We start from the raw sequence: 19,808 nt of genomic DNA on the forward strand, positions 1-19,808 counted from the left end.
ATAGTTCAAATTTCAGTTACTGTGGTATATTAACTATAAATAGTTACATAAAGTACAAATTTTATTGCTAACTATTTATTCCAGGAATCATTACATAACAATGGATGTGTTCATGAGCAGTGACAAATCATATTGCTTTTTACATCATCTGTCAGTGTTTTGTCACTGTGCATTTGTTATTCATGTTGCCAACAGACAGCAAAGCATGTAGATGTGTTGTTTACTTGTTTCTAACAATAAGCCCATGTAACATTTTATAAACAAGAAAGAAAAGGGGAATTGGCCAAGGAACATGAAAATGCAGTCAAAAAAACTGTGTTGGAAATGGTATTTGAGTAGAAGGTAACTGGATAGTAACTGGCTTTGGAAATGTTGAGATAGCTGCCTTTCAAGAGATATGCAGCCAGATGAGCTAAGTGAATATTAACTCATTGGCATTAATAAGGAAAGTAGGTGTGAAAAAAAGGATGAAGGTGTTCTAGAGTAAATATGATGTTGATATTCATATTAAAGGAACACTCAGAGATAGCCAGCCCATGGCTCTGAAAATACAAGTGATAAAATGGTGAAAGTTGATTAAAATATAGAAATATTTCAGTTCATCCAGGCTTAGGAATAAATAAAACATTCTAATCCTCAGTGTTTCTAATATTTTAAATTACAATATATTAAATAATAATTTTTTTATTTTTTATTTTCCTATATACATTTATAATAATTATTTTGTTTTTTAAAATTTTATTTATTTTTTATTTTTGCAGACTGCATTTTGATTCATTGTACACAAATGGGGTACAACTTTTTGTTTCTGTGATTGTACTTAACGTAAGTTCACACCATTCATGTAATCATACATGTACATAGGGTAATGATGATGTCTTACAAAAATTTTAAAAGATAATGGAGTAATTATAGTTTTTCCATTAATTAAGATTACACAGTTTCAACTTACATGATCACTTTTTCAGTGCAAACTACTTTGCAGTTAGGATATTCTATATTGTGTCTCTTTGGTAGTTGTTTTTGGCCAAGGATTTAGTCTAATATAAGTTTTTTCATGGTAGTTACAACTGTATTATTACAATGTCAAAGAGGTACTTGTAGTTATTTAGTATTTATTAAAACGTATGCAACATTCAGAGCATTATTTTAACTTCACATAAGGCACATCTTTATTATATGTACTGTAAATTACATTTCCTCATTTCTTTGTTTTAAATTGCTTAGCTTTGACCTGGGTGATGTGGAATTACTCCTTAGTTTCATGTGTGTATGTCAGGTATTTTTCAATACCTGTCAGGCACCAGACTTCAGTTACCTCATTTACATTAACAGTACAAAAATTCTTAATAAATTAATTTACAACATACATTTTTTCTTCCTGGCTTATTGAAGATTTATTGATATTTTAGGAGAGTTATGAATAAGAAGGTAGCCTAAATGGAAGAAGCTGGGGATCATATAAAGAGAAGAGATTTGAGAATAATTTGACCTCAGAATTGAAGTAAATTAGTGGGCAGAAAATTATTTTTTCTTGAAATATACTCTGGTGAGTCTGCTAAAAAGAACTCAGGGATTCAGGAGAGAATTCTAAAAATGATTGAAATATTTAATAAGTTGGGGGCATTGGAGGACTGAACGTAGAGGAAAATCCTTAATATTCATCAAAATAAAAAGAGTTATCTTGGGGGGTTGGGAAGGTAGCTCAGTGGTATAGTACTTGCCTAGCATGTACTAGGCCCTGTGTTCTATCCCCAGCACTGCAAAAAAAATAAAAATAAAAAAAAAAAATTCTTAGCTCTACTAAGCTCTACTGGTAGTTTTTAAGTTACTCAACTCCTTTGAATTTTTGTTTCTTCATCTGTATAACAAGAATAAGATATGCCTTCTAGGTATCTGTAGATTATATAAAAGACTTTGAAAGGAAGTAAAGCTGTCTTAGTAAAAGAATTGCTATTATTATTGTTGTTGTTGTTGTTGTTGTTGCTGCTGCTGGAGATTGAACCCAGGGACTTGCCCATGCTAAGTAAGTGCTCTTAACACAGCACTACATCCAAACCTCTCAATAAAAAAGAATTATTTAGAAGTTTCTTTGATACCCTAAGACAAGGTTGACAAACTATAGGCATGTGACAAATGTTATTTTCACAAATAAAGATTTCCTAGAACCCAACTATAAACATTCAGTGCCTACATTTATGCTACAATAGCAGAATAATTAGTTGTGACAGAGGTTATATGACCCATAAGCTTAATGTATTTTTATCTGTCCCTTTAAGAAAATGTTTGTGAAGCCCCAGTATCCTGATCAAACCCACAGCAAATATTTATCATTGACCTTAAACCATATCAAAAGGTCACATGTTCAGAACTTGGGCTAACAATAATCAGACATAGTCTGACAACTGACTTTGTTGATGTTGTTTAGGCATCAAGTTCCTTTTCTGTATTTCTGCCTTAGATCATATTCTTTCTTGAGTGTGACTATCATAAAGTTAACTTTACTAAGTTAGATTTTATTAAATTAATTTTTAAATGGAGTTTGAGTAGATCTAACTTAATGGTGATTGGTTATAACATACTTCATCCTGTTTGTTTTGGGCTATTTTTGTGACTATTATACTTGGTTTTATTTGTGGTGATTAAGACTGAACTTACACTACTCAAAGACCATTGAGAGGTATGCTGTGGATACTGGAGTCCTTCATAATTTATTTTCTGTATTTTTAAAATGAAGATATTTTAGCTGGGTAAATGTTTCTTGTAGAAAATATATTGTGGGATAAAATGCTGAAAAGTAAATTGATGTAAGGTATGTTTTCCATTCTGTCCCATCTGTTTGGAATGCTCTTCCTTTTTGTCTGTTTAAATTCTACTTGTCTTTTAACCTTCATGTTTATTATCACTTTCTATATGAAGCATTCTTTCCATTTTTAAAAAAAATTTTTTTAGTTGTAGATGGACACAATATTTTTATTTTTATTTATTTATTTATGGTGCTGAGGATTGAACCCAGTGCCTCACACATACTAGGCAATGCTCTACCACTGAGCCACAACCCGAGCCCATTTTTCCATTTTTTTTTTTAACTTAAATATTTATTGACCACTTAACACGTGCCTGACACTATGCTAGGAGCTAGTGATCATTCAGCACTGAGGCTAGCATAATACCCCTGGTTGGAGTGTGTCTTATTTTTGATCCCCAGCATGTAGTATGGTCTTAAAGAGAAAGTAAGTAATGACTGAGTGACTCCTTTATTTTAGTCCTTTCTGCTACCAGGAAATAATATTAACAGCTTTACATAAATGGTGTAATATTCGTATAAAAAAGGGGAAGGGCCTTGTTTGTATTTATTTATGGAAATGAAATTTATGTTTAAGAAACAGAAGTTCCTGTTTGTGAAAGATATGTCACCTTTTTGTTAGTATAATTGTAAACTTGTAAAGATTGAGACAACAGATGGAAAATTAATTTCATTCAGAATTGCACCTGTACAGCATAACGACTAAACAGAAATTTAAGCGATTTTTGAATACTTTCAAATGCTAATTTTAATTCTGAAGCCCTCTGTGAAGGAGAAATAAGAAAAGCTTATGAAACCAAGAAAACTCATTTTAAGGCATACTGTGCCTTTCAGTGTTTTTCTTTTCTTTTTTTTTTTATGAGTTTTCATTTTAGATTTTAAAATATTTAACCTCTCTGAAAGTTAATAACCGCCCCCCCCCGAAAAAAAAAAAAAAAAGGAAAGTGGCATTTTTATGCATGAGGCAGGTGTCACTACATTTACAGGCTACTTATTTTCTATTAAAGGTCATATTTTTCTTACTATTGGAGATTTGAGGAAATCACTAAAAAGTATTCCTAATACATGACTTTGTTTTTAGGCCTACCTTTTTTCTGAGTGTATATTACCACAAAGGAAGAAAAAAAGACATTAAATTCAATTGACTTACAAATTAAAGGCAAGTTTGGACTGATAAACATGTGGTTAGTCTTTTCAGCTTTTTTGGGGGGTGGGTGGGAATTAGACAAAGGGTCTTGTACATGCTAGCAAGCACTTTATCACTGATATACCCGCCCAACCCTTTTTATTTTGTTTTGAGACATTACTTGATATAGCATGCCATTTTAAATTAAAAACTGTTTTCTAAGAGGAAATAGTGATTATGTATAACAAGTTCTATAATATTTTGAAAATATATCTGATTGGTAAGTAATGTAAAAGAGAAGTACAATGGTTTCAGCTCTTCGGAGTTTCTATGATGAAGATAGGTGTGTTATAATTGCATCTCTTTGTTTTTATTAGTGGTATGTGTATATATATACATATATATATGTTTAGTTGAATGAGTATTGAAATGAGATTTTCTGTGTCTGAGGTAGAACACTGGCTCACATCTCTTCATTATTTTATCAGTTGTGTGACTGTGGCAGATCATTTTTCTTTATAAGCTGGAGTGATCTTATAGATGCAAAGGTAGTAACAGTTTACAGGAGTATTCATATATACTTATTCCAGTGATAAATTTTTTTTTCTGTTGATTCTAGATCGACTTCCTAGATGAAAGTTATTGTTGGTTTCTCTCTCTCTCTCTTGTTCCTAAGCAGAACATAGGTAGAAGGTAATAGATAACTTTCCAGAAATAACATAGTACCATTGAAAGATGACCAAAACAGAGATATGAGAGTTTTTAAACTAATGAAGCCACTACCTGTCTGTATCTTGAAACATCCAGTTCTGCCATTTTGTTAGTGTCAAGTACTGTTGTAGCTATAGGTGCCATAGAAGAAGATTCCTGGTAGAACTGCCAATAGGAGGCATAAGCACTCTTTTTGAACCTTTTGTCTCAGTGAAAGTATAGAAAATAGTGTAATAAATCTCTGTATACCAGTCACTGAGCCTTAGCAGTTACCAGCAGTCACTTTCATTTAATCTTTTACTTCCATCCTTCCCCTGCTTTTGAGTTTTGAGGAAGTTTTCTTTTTTTCCATTACATTATACTCATACATTTATTCTTTTTTTATTAATATTTTTTGTAGTTGTAGATGGACAGTATGCCTTTACTTTATAGTTTATTTTTATGTGGTGCTAAGGATCAAACCCAGTGCCTCACATATGCTTGGCCAGCACTCTGCCACTGAACTACAGCCCCAGCCCCTAGATTTTTATTCTTTACAGATGTTTTTTAAATGGTGTTTAATCAAGTATTAGAATGCCATTCATTGTTTCTCTTTTTCATGGTCACAAATCCAGTCTTCTTTATAGAAGAGTCATACACAGATAGTGGCAGTGTGGATTAGATAACCAATAATAGAACCTAGGTTGACCCAGGGACTATTCTAGCACATGGGATACTAGAGTAAATAAAACAGGCATAGTCCTTTCCCTCAATTTATAGTCTAGTGGAGTGCGAGTTAGATGTTAAACAGATTGCTGTTAAATAATATCAAATTTACAAATGGAGTCGTAGAGGAAAGAGGAAGGGATATAGACAGGTTGGTTGTGATGAACATATTCCAGGCTTGGTGTGATGTGGGCTGGGCTCAGAAGTAAGGAACTGGGAGCTGAATGAAGACTCTTTTGACAAGAGCGTGATGATCCGGAGAATGGCAAGGAGATAACACCTAAAATTAAACCAAGACTCTATCCATTGTGGTGACATTGAAATAGGATGGAATGGTAGAAGGACACTGATTTTAAGCAGGTCTAAAACAGAATCAAACTTTCCATATTAAAACTTCCCTTTACAAATAATATGGCTAATGAGTTTGGAGGGAGTAAATATGTATTTATATGTATTATCTCCTCTGATAATTGTTTGGCTCATACTTGGTAAGCTTGAGTAGAAAGTAATACAAGGATATAACAAATAAATTTTAGACATTATTTGTAGTTTGTCTGTTGTGCCAGGCTAGCTCAGATAAGGATGTGGAGTCAAGACCCTCAGACTCCGGGAATTGGGTGGAAGCAGGCTTGTGGCTGCAAACTGAATTATTGCAGGAACAGGTATACGTTTTATAGGCTTCTTGCCCAATCACAATGTGCCACAGGGGATCAGACCATCAGGCTCCTATTCAGGTTCCCTTGGTAGCACTAGGTCAACTCGGGGCAGTTTTTTACTTTCCTAGGTAAGAGAAGCAGAACGCTTTTCCCTTCAAGTTTACACACTTGAGACATTCACTGCTGCCAGCTAAGAACTGGGATTTCTCCCAACAATTATTGAGATTTTCTATTTGGTTAAAAGTGGTGCATAATAGAATGAAAATGGTTGAGGTTGATTCCTAATCATTTTAGAAACTATTGAGTGTACCTAAGTACTTTTATCCAGTTCACATCAAAAAATACTTCTAGCCTCTGAACACTATAATAGAAAGGAGGTTACTTTGGACATGGATAGTTTTAATGTTATGATAATTTCTTTTAATTACTATTTTATATTCTAAGTGTTCTTTGCTAGAGATTGAAATTAGGCTTATGGGTTAATAAAATCCATTCATATTTTTAAGTTCCAGCGTTTATGTCTCTCCTGACCTCAGGCACCTCTTTCATTGTTTCATTGTTTTGCAGAACTATTGGCACTAATTTTGTAATCCTATCTTGAAGTTTTTTTTTCCTGTCTTGTTTATCCAGAGACCTTCACTAAATTAAAGCACCATGTCTTTGTGTCTCTCTAAGCCTATGGGAGCATTATTTTCACATAAACTGTGTGTTTTCACCTTTTCCTCTGAGAAAATTATTGTTGGAAAAAGTGGAAGAAGGAAAAAAAATTTGGAGTAGTTGTTTCTTCTAAACATGGCACTGTCTTCCCCAGTAATATCTTTTACCTGTTCTTTCTCTCTTGCCAGGCATAGTTATTAAGTTCATTTTATTTTCCTTATTTTTTATGATCCTCATCTCATGTTGACCTTCTTACCATTCTGCCTCATGTATTCCTGCTATAAATTGGTTCATTTTTATGGATGTTATTTTCATGTTAATTAGTTGACAAGTAGTTATCATTTGCTTGCCTACTATATAATTTGTGCTTTAGGTACTGGAGACGCAGCAATCAGAAAAATAAGCAAAAATTCTCATAGTTACCTAGCTTAAATTCTAGTTGAGGAGGCAGACAATAAGCACATACGTAAGTAAAATATATTATTTGTCACATGATGACCAGTGCATTGGGAAGAAGTAGTAGGGAAAGATGAGAGAGCATTGCCATTTTAAATAGGACGGCCAGGGAAGTGTTCACTGATCCGATGTTATTAAGTGAAGACCTGAAGCAGTTTAGAGAATCTCATATTTATTTGGCAGGGATTAATGGCCTCATAGCCAGAGGAAACAAAGGGTATAGGCAGCAAGGTGAAGATATGCTAGACACTTTCAGAGTAGATAACATAGATTTTTCTTAACCTTTCTCTTCTAGTACACTTGTCATATTTTCCTAACCCTAACCCTAACCCTAACCCATGGAGGCCAATGTATAGTGGTGTCCCACCACTTTCCAAACATCTTGTTTTAGAAAAGCTTTTCTATATCTAGTTCTTTTCTTTTTATAAACTTTGTAGGACTTGAAGCATCCTTTTGGGAATTGGTTTTATACTATTTTGAAAGAAGTAAATAAGGTCTTAAGAATAGTGCCGTGAGGAATGGGATATATTTACGTTAAGGTGGTTAGGGAAGACCTGTTTGAGAAAGTGCTATTTAAGTTGAAATCTGAAAGATAAGAATGAACCAGTCGTATTAAAATACATGTTTTAAGAACATGAGGTAAAAAAGAGTCTGATTTTGGTCTTAGTTCAAGTTGTTGTAATAGTATAGATTTGGTGGCTTAATAAACATAATTTTTACAGATCTGAAGGCTGAGAAGTGTAAAAGATCAGGGCATCTGGAGATTTAGTGTCTGAACCTAATTATTTTTCAAAGGTTCTGTCACCGATTACTAATAGTTATCGAATCATTTACATGATTTGTGGGGAAGGCATGAACAATCAGTATATAATAAGTGGGTTTTTAGAAATTGAAAGAAGACCAGTATGTCTTAAATTGTGACCAGAAAAGGGAGGAAGGGAATGAACCAAATTAAGTAGTCTTGTAGTCCAAGGGAAAGAATTTGGTTTTTAAAGGGTAGTGGGAAGCCGTTGTAGGATTGTGAGCAGAGGATTGGTGACACGCAAAATGAGGTAAAAATACCTTCACCGTTGACTGCAGAGTGGAATAGAAACAGACAAAAGGAGAAATAAAGAGGCTTTGATAGCAGTCCAGGTGGAAGAACATGGTATAGCAGGGCATGGCAGCACTTACCTGTAATCTTAGCTACTGGGGAGGTTGAGGCAGGAAGATTGCAAGTTTGAGGCCAGTCTGAGCAACTTATTATGAGACTCTGTCTCAAAAAATAAAGAAAATAAAGAGGACTGGGTATGTAACTTAGTGGTAGAGCACTTGCCTAGCATGTGCTAGGCTTGGATTCAGTCATGACTACCACAAAAAATCAAAAACAGAAAAGCATATGGTGGATTATAGAGTTTTTATTTTGGAGGTAGAATTGACAGCCTATTTTTAGGTCTAATGTAGAGGTTGGGGTGCAAGAATTATTCCTATGATCTGTTTTGGGTAATTACATAGATGGTGCTGAATTCAGCAAGACCCTGTCCCAAAATAGAATAAAAGATGGATGGGGTATGGCTTAGTGGTAGAGCACCCCTGGGTTAAATCCCCAGTACTGAAGAAGAAAAAAATTAAAAGGAGTCAGAAGAAGAGGATGTATATACAGAGATGAAATACTAGAGAATAGGTATGGGGTGGGAAACAAAGCTGATTTGAGAGGTCATCTTTGTGACTGCAAGTTTGAGATGTTTATGAGATCTATACATGAAAATACTAAGTTAGATATTGGTAGAGGTAAATATCGTAAGTGGGTGACAGTAGGTGGAGGAGGCTTAATAGATTGGAATCTAATGCTCCCACTTTAAATTTTATAGTTTATTTTCACAGTGCCATCTTTTTTATTTCAGCTTCAGAAATATGGCAGTCATTATGTTCCAGTGACAAGGCAGTGAAATATGGAATAATCCCGTTTATTCTGGGTGGTTGGCAGTTCTGTTTATACTAACCATTCTGTGTTTTTCTTTCTATATACAGCTGAGCTAATTAGTCATTTTCATTACTTTTTTGCCTGTAGTACTTTTTGTTTGCAAGTCCGTGAATAAATTCAATCTGAGGCTGTGTGTGTGGCATTTAAGAATCTACAACTTTGCAAGAAAGTTGTGTAAAGCATATTTTGTAATCTTGAGCATTCAATTACGTTTTACTCTGGAACAAACAAGCTTTTTACTTAATACATCTTATATGTGTTTTAAATCAGTCTTTTGGTGTTCTCCTTTCTATAATTAAAAATAATGGTGGGGATGTTAAAAATTTGTTCATTTGTTGTAATACAAAGCCATAAAGATAATTTGCTATGCTTCCAGAGAAAGATTGCTCTTGAAATCACATGATTTAAACAAATAAATAAATTTTGAGGTATTTTGGATTATAGCCTCCTTCAGTTCTCTTCGTAGTTGGCAGTGAATATTGTAAATGATAGAACTTGGTGAAATAGCATGGGGGCCCACAGCTATAATCCCAGTAACTCATGAAGCAAGTCAGGAAGATATCAAGTTTGAGGCCAGCCTCAGCGATTTAGTGAGGCCCTAAGGAACTTAGCAAGAACGTGTCTGAAAATTAAAAAAAAAAAGAATTAAAGGACTGAGTTTGTAGCTCAGTGGTAAAGTGCTCCTGGATTCAATCTTCAGTACGAAAAAGAAAAAACAGGAAAAAATTTTTTGCTTGGTGAAACATGTATCTCTCCCCTGTCCCCTTCATCTTTTTTTTATTTTGCAGTACTGGGGATTGAACCCAAAGGCACTCTTATCGCTGAGCTACATCTCTAGCACCTTTTATATTTTATTTTGAGATAGCATCTTGCCAGCTTGCTGTAGCTGGCTTCAAATTTGCAATCTTACCTTGGCCTCCTGAGTAGCTGGGATTGTAAGCATGCACCATCATGCCTAGCTTGGTTATTCCACAATTCACTTATACAAACATAGGTTTGTTGGAAGTCGTTTATTGATAAAAATGAAAGGACATGAAAGGACATATATCCCAGAACACATTGTGGATAGAGAATACTTTTCATTTGTACATATGAAATTTAGTTGACTTATGTATAAATCTGTATGGCTAGGTTGATAAGTTAGCCTGTGCTGATTAGTAATTAGAAATATTTTTAAGGATCATTTAGTTTTATAGGAATATAAAGGCTTAATTTTGTAGTGTTCTCATTTTCCTTCTTCTTTTGTTTTTCACAGTACTATGGGTTGTACCCATGGCCTCACATGCTGGGCAAGAGCTCTAGCACTGAACTATATCCCTAGCTTATTTAAATTTTTTTTTTTTTTTTTTGAGAAAGGGTGTCACTAAGTGTCCTTGAACTTATGCTCCTCCTGCTGCAGCTTCTCAAGAAACTGGCATTGTAGGCTTATAGGTGTATGTCACTGTGCTAGCTAGTTTGTTTATTTATTTTTTGTACCAAAGATTGAACCCAGGGATATTTAACCACTGAACCACATTTCCAACCCTTTTTATTTTTATTTTGAGACAGGGTCTTACTAAGTTGCTTAGGGCCTCACTAAGTTGCTGTGGCTGACCTCAAACTTGTGATTCTCCTGCCTCAGCCTCCTGAGCCACTGGGATTACAGGTGTGTACCACCATGCCTGGGAAGCTTTTTATTTATTAAAATGACTTTTTTGTTTTGAAACTTTTAAAGTATTTCATGGTTTTTTTGTTTGTTTATTTGTTTGTTTTTGTGATGCTGGGGATTGAATCCAGGGCCTTGTGCATGCTGGGCAAGTGCATACTACCTCTGAGCCACATTTGCCAACCCTCATGATTCTCCTAAAAATAACAAAACGTCCGGATGTACTTACTTTTCTAATCTTTTTTTCTTCATTAGCTCCTTATCACTTTTCTATAGTGCAGTGTTTCTTAAAAGTGTAAATCATGGGCCAGAATCATCCACTGGAGACTGACTATAATTGTAATCTGGACCAACCAAAACTCCACAGCTCTGGAACAGGTTTTCTCAAACATGGCACTATTGCCATTTTGGACCAGATAATTCTTTGATTTGGCTGTGGAGGTGGAAGGGTTGTCCTATCCAGTGTATCATGGTATGATGTTCAGCAGCCCTCCTACTCGATGGATGCCACTGAGTAGCATTGTGCCCCACTCCTCCATACCCAATCCCCGAATTTCACCAAAAAAAAAAAAAGTCTCTAGACATTGCCAGATAGCCTCTGAGGAGCAAAATAAGTGTAATCAAGAACCACTACTCTGCAGAGAGATGTGATGTGAAGTAAATGGATAAAAACCTCTCTTTGGAATACCATTGAACACTTATTAAATACCTTTAAGTCATTCCAAGTTCCCTCCTGGTTACTCTACTACAACTTATATGCATTATCACTGCCTTCACAACAGCTACACAAAATGTAATTCAAAGTTCAAAGCCTCATTTATGAAGTTCATGTTTACAAAGTTTCTCATCTATTTCAGTAGCTCAGCAATTGGACTTGTGTCCACTTGTTATAATGATTCATTTAGCTGAATTTGGAACCATATTCTTTTTCAACCCAAAGGCATTTGGCATATAAACAAATTAAACAGTCGCATAACCATCTCTTATATGTAAACTTAAGCTTGTAAATTTCTTGTAAACTTAACCATGTTTGTTTCTGAGTGGCAATTATTTTATTTTTGCTGAGTGACTGTTAAATGACCAATGAATCAATAATATGCTGTTATTGTGGTAAGATCAATGCTGCTTATGTTTTTTAAGTAGTATTATGTATTTTCCATTTTATTTTCATTCGTCCTCCAGGTCACTTGATTTAGTTGTGCATATCTTAACAATACTTTCTTTTCTCTCGCCTCCCTCTTGTTTAAATTTGTTTATTTATTTTTGTAAGATCTGGATTGTCTGCTATATATTTTATATCAACAATTAGTAGTTAATGCTGGAGTTAATATGTTAACTATCCCTAGACATCACATGCTTTTTTTTCAGTGGGTGGGGGAGAAGACCTAGAAATTACTCTTGCTGAGAATTCCACAGTTTCAGGCTCCTACTTGCAACTCTGAGCCATCTCATTTACTCCATCTCTGCCTTAGTAGAGCGGTCCTGGTTAGAGGCTGTGGAGATACTGTGTGACTGTCAGATTTCTTTATGTTAATGATGCTTCCTGAACCCCCCAAATCAGTGTGAGTTTCTTACTGCTCATTGAATGCCTTCTCTCTTATTACTCTAGGAACTGTGGAAGAATCAAGAGATCCTTTTGTGTGAAAATTATATTTAGGTATTATAAAACTATGCTGGTATGTTAATTGACAAAGAATTGCAAATATTTGAAACACTAGAATACTAGAAAAACATCCACTTTTAAAGGAGCACAATAAACAAGTCTGTTAATACAAGATGCAGCATGATCAGTAAAATCCTGATCATTATCTTTAGAGTGACTTTCTACTTATGAAGCATTTCTCCCCACAAAGTCCCTTCAGGATCAGATAAACCTGTGTTCTTGGAGTTCTGTATATTTAGCTTATTTCTGTCTTTCACATTATTAGAAGGATATGAAAGTAGCTCCAACAGTGCTTTTAATCAGAGTTAAGAAATATCACTGTGTCATATTTAAAGTGTTAAGATTTTATAAACTTCCTTAATCTATAGTATCTTGTTTTTGTTAATATCTCCTTAGCTTTTGTTCTATAAGTGTATTTATGTTTACTTTTCATATATTTTAAAGTTGTTATTTTTAAAACAACTTTAAAAGTCAGAAACACTTATTATTATTTCTTTTACATGATCTTGTTGTTGTTGTTTATTTGTGATAACTGCCAGTTGAATCCAGGGCACTCTACTACTGAGCTACATACACTCTCAACCCTTTTTATTTTTTCTTTTGAGATAGGTTCAGAATTGCAGAGGCTGGCCTAAAACTTACAGTCCCAAGTAACTGGGAGTACAAGTGTACTCCAAGAGATAAAAATTATTAATTAATATTTGTCTGCCTAGACTACAAAGAAGCTGAAGAGAGGACACTGAGGGGAAATGCAGGAACTGATAAAAGAGACAATTTCATAGGCTTTCATTGAAGGGTAAAGGCTTTATATTTACAATAGAGGCCCCCACCAATATTTTTATCAATTATTTTCAGATGTTATGTTCAGAAAAATACAATAAGAGATTCAGATATTTGATTGCAGGTGAATAATATGGGAAACACTGGTAGAATAATTTATATTTTAATAAATTCTTATTTTTACTATTAGGATTCTTAGAAATCTTGATTTTTGTGCATTATAGGATATGTTGTACATATCACTTATTACTAAAAGGAACTGAATTCATACTTTTAAAAAAATTATTTTTTTGCAGTTCAGTGGAGCAAACCCAGGGCATCATTCATTTGGCAAGTGTTCTACCACTGAGCCGTGCTCCCGGCTCAATACATTTTTTTTGTTGTTTGTTTGATGGTGTAAGTTAATAAATGTTTCTTTCTTTTTTTTTTTTTATTGTAAACAAATGGGATACATGTTGTTTCTCTGTTTGTACATGGAGTCAAGGCATACCATTTGTGTAATCATAAATTTACATAGGGCAATGTTGTTTCATTCATTCTGTTATTTTTTTTCCCTTCCCTCCCACCCCTCCCACCCCTCTCACCCCTCTTTTCCCTCTATACAGTCCTTCCTTCCTCCGTTCTTACCACCCTCCTTATCCCTACCCTCAATGTTCATTGCTGCTCAATTCACCATAGCCAGATTGTGGAACCAACCTAGATGCCCTTCAGTTGCTGAATGGATAAAGAAACTGTGGCATATATATACACAATGGAATATTACTCTGCCATGAAGAATGATAAAATTATGGCATTTGCAGGCAAATGGATGAAATTGGAGAATATCATGCTAAGTGAGATAAGCCAATCTCAAAAAACTAAAGGACGAATGATCTCATTGATAAGCGGATGAAGACATATAATGGGGGGTGGGAGGGGTTAGCATTAGGGTTAGGGTTAGGTTTAGGGTTAGGCTCAATACATTTGTAAAAAATATTATTTAATCCAAAATAAGCTCATTATAAGAAATAATAAAATGTTATTTATAAAATTCTGTGTGGGCCCTGTTTTTGCGATTTATGTAATTTTAAGGACCAACTCTTTTTCACAGTGAAAACAAGTTGGTTAAAAAATTCACTACAATTTTCTGTGATATATTAGCATTTTTTCATGTAACCACCATGGGCAGATTTGTTAAGATGTATTCCATGTAGAACAGAATTTATCTGAGGTTACTTCAATTACTAAATTTCTTGTGGTATCCCAGGCCTGGATACTTTTACATACATTATCTAATGATCTCTTACAAGAATGAAATAAATATCATTACTTCTGCAAATGAGGAAATATCTCTTCTGATTCTAAGGTGAATGTAATTTTCATTATATCTGGAGGTCATTAACTATGGCTATATGTTAGAGTCCTCTCAGGGAACTTTCAAAAGGTACAGACGCCAGGGAATCAGGTGAGGAGGGTCCTGCACTTTGTGTGTGTGTGTTTGTTTTTAGCACTGGATCTCGAACCACTCCTTTGTATTTTTTTATTTTGAAACAGGGCCTTGCTGTGTTGCCCAGGCTGGTCTTGAACTTGGAATCCTCCTGCCTCAGTCTCCTGAGTCCCTAGGATTGAGGGGGGAGGGTTGTGCCACCTCATTCAGCTACATATTTATATTTTTAAAAACTCTGCTCATGATCCTAGTGAGCAGCTAAAGTTGAGAAATGTTGCATTAAGTATGCATTTCCAGTGACCTCTGGTGCACCCTTGTTTGAAATATTTGCTATTTGTCAATGATTAATCATCTGTAGTGCTTTGTAATTCACATTTTATCACCAGAAGCATAGGGCATTTGTATTAGAACAAGAGAATATCTTCCATAATAAACATTGGAAAAATTATAGTGAACATGATATAGGATGTCTTTTTTCCTTGTAGTTCTTCTAAAAATTAAAATAGATTTTTCTTTATATCATTTCTTTGGTGTACTTTCTGAGTAAAGTAAAGATGAACTTGATTAGTTGTTCATTGTGTGGCCCTCTACAAATCAGAAGGTGATTTGGCTAAGAGGAAGGGCATTTTCTCAATTTACAATAGTTTTGAAAGTAATAAAGCAGAATATTGTTTCAAGTTTATAAATGATTTAAACAGGAATACGGTTAAATAATTAGTCTTGCCCTACTATTGTCATCTATCTCTGTAAATCCCTTTTTGGCAAATAAATTAGAGTAAATATTGTCTTTTGGATTAACAGACAAAATGAAGATAATTGAAGAACTTATCTCCTTTAAAAAATTTTAACATTAGCGAATGGAATAATAGAATAAGTTACTTTTTCTTGTATTATGAAATTTTTGAGTTTTCGGTCTTATGTTATACAATTTTGAAATAAATTTGAAATAAGCTGTTCATTGGTTAGAATACAGTAGTACAGTATTTTCAGCTGCCTTTAAAATAAAGGCAGTTATTGGGATTGACTTCCAGTTCACATTTAAAGATGTTGTAATCTACAGTTACAGTGTATTGACTGGTGATGTCAGTTAAAATTTATAGTCTGCTTTTATTCAGTCCTTAGTAAGATTAGTTTTGTTCTAGTAATAGTTATTAAACATTTACAGTTTTCGTAGGTAACTAATTTTTATTTTCTCCATTTGTTATGCTGTAATAGAGCACAGTACTAATAAGCTTCTCATCTTCCCAGATTAAAAAGAAACCAAACCCCATCCTATGAATCTCTTCTGTGCTCATATGTAAACACACACACACACACACTTTTTTTTTTTTTTTTTTTTTTTTTTTGCAGAGAGGTCATGCTAGTGATTGAACAGAGCCTTGCCCACGGTAGCCAAGTGCTCTATCATTGAGATACATCCTCACCTTCCCCTAATGTAAGACATATTTAGGAAATGGAGGAATTGGGATGGAACAATTATCTTGTCTTAAGGATAGTAGAGGAGGAAATCAGATTCACTTGCCACAACTGGAGGCCTCCCCAGCCGATGGCTTAGATTTTCTTGGACCACCATTTCTATTTCCACCGCTATTTCCCACCTTTCATGAATTTCAACTGGAAATGAAATAGTTGAAATTGATGAAATGTACATGTAAGTAAATTGTACCCTGAGTGAAAAGATCCAAACTATGGTAGTTGAAAAAGCTAGAGGAAGCAAAACAAGACATAAAAGGCTTATGGTGTTGTAAAATGTTGCTGCCTGCCTAAGCCAGACTGAACACTAGATATCTTAGGGGTGATTGGGTTTGAGCAGGACCACTTTTCCATACTGTTGTTCACACTTTATGTATATAATCTAGATATAGAGTGATGTCTTGTTGAATCTGAGGTAGCCTAAAAGATAATGATAATAGAAAACAGTATGTAGCACTTTGTATTTGTTAACTCATTTATTTCTTTCAGTAGCATTATAAATATGTTATTACTATCTTTGCTTTATAGATAAAGAAATTGCGTGAAGTTTCAAAAATGCCATGTTCAGTAGCTCACACAAAGAGTAAATGGCAAAACTATGGCATAGGTACTGTGGCTCCACAGTATTGTTTTCATTAACTTGGCACTTTTGCAATTCCCTCGTTCTGTTTCCATCTGCCTAACTTACTCGTTCAATTTGGTATTCTATCAATAAGAAACTATGAGAATGTACTATGTGCCTTAAACTTTCTAGGGCTGAAGCTACAGAAGACAAAATCTTTGTCCCCATGGAACTGAGCTACGGTAGAGAGACAGTAAATAATTCAGCATGTAAATAGGACAATTTCACATAGTGATAAGTGCGTAGGAGAAAATAGCCTAATGGTATAGGAAATGATTGACGAGTGGGGCTACTTTCACTGGGATTATGAAATAAGTAAATAGGAGGAGACAACACTAGTGTTGAAACTGAAATTAATCAGAAGGAAGGAGATATGTGAGGCTTATAAAGCTGTGAGATGAAAACACCTTGACATTTTTCTAGGACATGCGCACACAAAATAGTGTGACTTGGAGTTCAGTAAGCAAGCAAAGTAGTATCTTAGTAAGTTGGAAGGTGGATCTTGAGACCTCAGAGAAATACATGAGAAGTAAATATCCTTCCAAGGGGATGGGAATTGACTGGTAGGAGTCCGCTCCCTGAGGAAGAGATATTTTATTACTGACAGTGTTTATTGTTTCCTGTATGCAAAATTGAGCAGGCACCTGTCTGTCCCAGTTGTAGGCAATAAGAGGATGCAGTGGTTTTTGTTTCAGTTTGTTTTGTTTTTAATGATTCTTGTACTTAAAATAACTACATTGTTCAAGTCCATCATGACATATTATTCTTTATGACCTATTAGAGAAATGTTTGAAAAATTTATTTATTAGTGATATGATTTGGTTTGTTTAAAAAGAGCACTTCAGATGTTGTGAAGAGGAGACAAATATGGAAGCAGAAAACAATTATGAGACTGCTGCAGTCATTGAGATGAGGATTGTTAGTGATTTAGATAAAAGCAATAGCAATAAGCACAGTTTATTGACTGGTGATAGCAATTAATTGCAGTCTAAGTATATATTGATTTCTGTTCTTGATGCCCATTTTCCTGGACTATAGGTCTTGTTTTATACGACAAAGCAGTAAATGTCTTCTCTAGTTTATCCTCAGACCTCAATAGCCTATTCAAAATTTTCCTGAGAACCATGTTTTATTACTCTTTTGATTCCCTCAAATCACAAATTCCTCTGGGTCCAATCCTACTGTCAAGTTGCATTTATATACAGGATTAAAGATTATCCTCCTCCAAGACTGGCACTCCTCAATCTGCCAACCCAGGACTCTTGAAATAGGTTGCATTGCATCATGAAATTGCTCTTGGTGGATTTTCAGGGGCCTTGAATATTTTTCAAAGCTACTTTGCTTTAGAAGCTTCCCTCAGATATATCTGTTACTTTATACCCTATGCAGTAATGCCAATGTTTTTTCTGGCTCATATAGAAATGTGTGGGTGTAGTTCTTTTGAGCAGCATCTAAGCACTGATGGATGTGCTGAGGGAAGGAGAATGTTCCTTGTCCCTAGTTCACCCCAGATGCCTGCTTAGATGTAATTCTCTTAATTTGACTTGACTCAGAAGACAAATGAGCTTGAAGATACACCTCACTTATTTAACACCTGCTTTTGGCAGCCTACCAGTAATTACTATTTATTCCCTTTTTTCCTCTCCTATTTTGCCTTACTAAGATTTTTAACATACTGCATATGAAGAAATGAATTCAAATAGGTCTATATTTGGACATGTTTTCTGATACATATCTTGAAAGTTTCTGGTTAAAGCACAACTATGTTAGGTTAAACAGGGTAAGTTTTGTGTCCCTGATTTGAATAATATGGGTGATAGATGCAAAATCTTACAAAGAGTGGATTCCCTTCCTCGTGTTTTTTTAACCATTTAGTTTTCTTTTCAAAGAACAGCTTAGTCTGTCTTTTATATCCTGTCTTAGTGATGTTCATTTGGGGAGCTGAAACTGTTGTCTTTGGCATTATAGATGTTAAAGACCAGTAAGTGAATACTATGTCTATGTAGAGGTCATCTCATCCTTTTCCTATTGTATGAGGGTCCCACCAACTGAACTGAGGTTTTGTAACAATTCTTGAAATCTCCCTATGTGTATTCCTTGTCTCCTTTGGGGAATTTTAGGCATATTTTGGCATATGAATGTTGAAAATAATTTTGCCTGAAGGCTTTTCTCTGAAAAAGCTTAAGTGGAAAAATATATAAATCCTTTAAAGTTACCTCTTTTTTCCATGAAAGAAACAGAATAAAAATCCAAACAGTCTTATGAATTCTGTACCTCAGAGATGATCTGAAATTCTCTTTTTGTTTGTTTGTTTGCTTTTGTTTTTATGGTGCTAGGGATCAAACCCAGGGTCACATCCATGCTAGGCAAGCACTTTATCACTGAGCGTGTATATTTTTACTGTATTAAAAATTTCTTTTTCAAGATCAGTATAAAAGCTTAATGCAGTAGAGAATGAGGAACATTTATAGTGGCCATTAGAATTTTTGAGGAATCCCAATTTTAATCCTTTTTAAAAAAAATAGATTTTTTTTTTCCTTTTCTTTTTTTTATTTTGGGGATTTAACACACAGGCACTTAACCATGGAGCCACAGCCCATGGTTTTTATTTTGAGACAGGGTCTCATTAAGTCACTTAGGGTCTCACTGAGTTGCTGAGGCTGGCTCAAACTTTCTGTCTTCTGCCTTAGCCTCTGGGATTACAGGCATGTGAAACCAGGCCCTGCTTAGATGCAGTATTCCTACAGACAGTCCTTCAATTTTATGATCCTTGCTTAGTAGCATTCTTAAATTTTCAAAAAGAAAACTGTTAGTTATATTGCTTGTAAGTCTGGTAGAAAGTGTATTTGTTCTTTCTTTCTCCTGATATGTGACTAATCTAAGTGACTACTAGTTTAAATTTTTTCCTACCTGTTTTTTGTTGTGTTTTGGAAGAGAACAAAATAAATTTGAAAGTTGTCGAAATTGATGTACGTATTTAATAGATACATAGTTGTATATAGTTTAAAAAATGAATAGTTAAAGATCATTATGGTGTTGTTACTTTTAACTACTATTTGTTCTTGATGGCTGAAGAAACAAATCACTAATTTTATGACTTTATTATAATAACAAATAGC

General features: G+C 34.5%; 1 protein-coding gene across 5 annotated transcripts in view; it reads left to right on the plus strand.

The window, feature by feature from the left end:
• The window catches only part of Atg5 (autophagy related 5), a 117,381-nt gene that overhangs the window by 48,414 nt on the left and 49,159 nt on the right, over nt 1-19,808 (plus strand). The gene's annotated exons all lie outside the window — the stretch shown is intronic.

This window comes from Sciurus carolinensis, chromosome 7 (genome assembly GCF_902686445.1).
Source record: "Sciurus carolinensis chromosome 7, mSciCar1.2, whole genome shotgun sequence".
Taxonomy (NCBI): Eukaryota; Metazoa; Chordata; class Mammalia; order Rodentia; family Sciuridae; genus Sciurus; species Sciurus carolinensis.